Here is a 2,826-nt window from a genome sequence, read left to right on the forward strand (position 1 = left end):
AACCCCACAGAGGCTGGAAGTCTGGGCAGGGGGAAGAAGGAACGAGTCATTTATGTATAACAGACATTTTCTAATACAACAATATGTATTATTAGCTCAGCAATTATGCAAAAATGTTACCATAGTGACTGGTACAGCTGGGATTTGTCCATCTGTTGGTCCTGTCACAAGTTAGAATACCCTTTCTTCTATAAATTCAAGCTAAATTGGCCCTTAAGGGTCAAAGCTGTCAGATAACTAGCTGAATGTGTTGTGGCTAACTGCCTTTATTTACACATCCAGCTGAAACAGAACTTCATTATCAGTCAAATGATTCACTTGATTCACATTATTATTCACTCTCATGTTGTCCCCTGATTGGTCTCCAACTCCTGGGAACGAAATATGTGAGTGTACAGGTGTCCAATTGTTTTCCAAAGCTAGTTCCTTACACCTGTCTGCTGCTTAGTTTTGAGCAGGTGGAGCGGGGCACATTTATCAAAGCAGTCCCTGTCGACAAGGACCGATGAGAGCGGCTGAGATTGAACCATACATCAGGAGAAAAAACAAAACAATACACTACTGGAAGCTAAAAGACAACATAGAGCTCCAGATCGGGTGAGTTAAGAGTTTGAGTGACAATGCTGATATCAAGAATAGTGATAAATGCAGGTTTTGGTTTAAGAATCCATCACTACAGTGCCATTGAGGCTTTTAATAAACCCACAGCTCCTCTGGTGGAGCAGCTGGGTAATGTCGAAGTCACTGAAGTGTGCGAATGTGAAGCAAAGCATCGCTTATAGAGTTTGGGCCCTCAGCAAACAGCTCCTGGGTAAATACAGGAGTCACTGATGCCGATTAGCATTCAGATATTCTTCTTAACAGGGCTGCCTTATCTCACGTCTCGGTGTCATTATGTTCACCAGCCACACTCTCTGTCTGTCATTTTGCAAGTTTCAGGTCAGTGGGCTCCAAGCAGGCTTTCAACAGCACGCCCTCGTTCAAATTACAGACAGGAAATGTAGACATGAATGATAACCAGCGACAGGCCCTGTGCTCATAGAGAGAGCAAACAACTTGTACTCATATCTGTGTTTGTTCGTGTGTCTGGTTAGTGTGAGTGTGCGTGTGTGTGTGTGTAAAGGTGCAGCAAAGAGCCTCATTAATGCTTTTCTATAATCTGTTTCTGGTTTGAATTGACTCTTTTGTGCGTGTGCTTGGGGGTATATCAGGGCTAAGCATAATGCGTGTGTGTGTTAGGGAGGATAAAATGAATCATTACTAAAGTCTGCCATTACTGCTACTTCAGGGCCTGAACTTTTAAAGGTAAATGAGATTTAAATGGATCCAAGTCTCTCTTTAGGGGGCTAATCTTTGAGCTCATGTGTTTGCTACAGTTTATTTAAATGGGCATTTTAATGAGTGTTGAAATACACAGAAAGTTGTTTCTTCCAAGCTTTTGTGCTAGCCGCTATGAAAGAGAAAACACAGAGTTTTGTGGGATTATACAGTGTCGCCGCACTTGAAAAGAGTAAGGCCTCTGATTTGGCAACACAATTAATCCTCTTAGCTCCGTATGTTACTGCCATGCTTTGTGTGGCGTTGTACTCTTCTGAAGAAATTAAAATGTGTTCCACCTGTGACTGCTAACTGACAAACTAATTTAGCCGGATAATTCAGGCTGAATTATCCACTTTTTGTATCATTATGGCGTCTGGCATAATGTTCATTTAAGTCATTTTCTGAGTAATTTTTACACAACCATTCAGCAGTGAGTGACGTATCCGTCCTGGCGACATTATTTCCATTTGACGGTTGCTGAGAGATGCTTACTTTTTTTTTTTTTTAATTACAACAACCTGAATAGATGCTTTTCTCATTATTTCACAAATATTTTTCTGTCTCAATTTTCCACAGTATTTGAAGAATATCTGGAACGGAAAACACACAGAATATATACATATTTCTAAATATAAGAACACATTTTTATTTCTATGAATAAGGCATTTCATATATTTTCCAATTAAGTTGCTTCTGATCATACCATTGTGGGTGTTCAGATTCCCACTTTTTTAGAGCACATAGAGTAAATCTCTTTGATCTCGACTTAGAAACTAAGGTTAAAAGTTCATTCTGGACTTTGGGGAAATAAACTGCTGATAAAATGTAACATCGGAGACAGTATACATGTCATCTTCAACACACATGAGTAGTCAGGGACCGCACACATTGATGCCTCACTTTTCCATCCACCTTACAGTATATCACTCTTCACATAGAATGAAAGACTATTAAATCCTTGAGGGGACCCGGGTTATTTATTGGGGAAAATACTTTAAACTTGGATATAAACACACATGTATTCCTTCCCTGGAATTCTTAACAAAACAAGTACAGTGTGTGTGTGTGTGTGTGGGGGCTACTTGCTCTATGTGTGTTTGTATCTGTGTGGCAGTAAAGCCTGCCGAATCTGTCTTTTAATGAATTTAATAGTTCCATCATTTCCCTATCAACGCTGGTGTTCCACACACACACACACACACACACACACACACACACACACACACACACACACACACACACACACACACACACACACACACACACACACACACACACACACACACACACACACACACACACACACACACACACACACACACAGATTCCACGTTGGTGTTCCCTATTATTTACTTCAATTGGAGGAACATGCCAACTGGAAAAGTGACTAAACAGATGTGTGTGTGTGTGTGTGTGTGTGTGTGTGTGTGTGTGTGTGTGTGTGTGTGTGTGTGTATGTGTGTGTGTGTGTGTGTGTGTGTGTGTGTGTGTGTGTGTGTGTGTGTG

This window comes from Trematomus bernacchii, unplaced genomic scaffold (genome assembly GCF_902827165.1).
Source record: "Trematomus bernacchii unplaced genomic scaffold, fTreBer1.1, whole genome shotgun sequence".
In the NCBI taxonomy this organism is placed as follows: domain Eukaryota; kingdom Metazoa; phylum Chordata; class Actinopteri; order Perciformes; family Nototheniidae; genus Trematomus; species Trematomus bernacchii.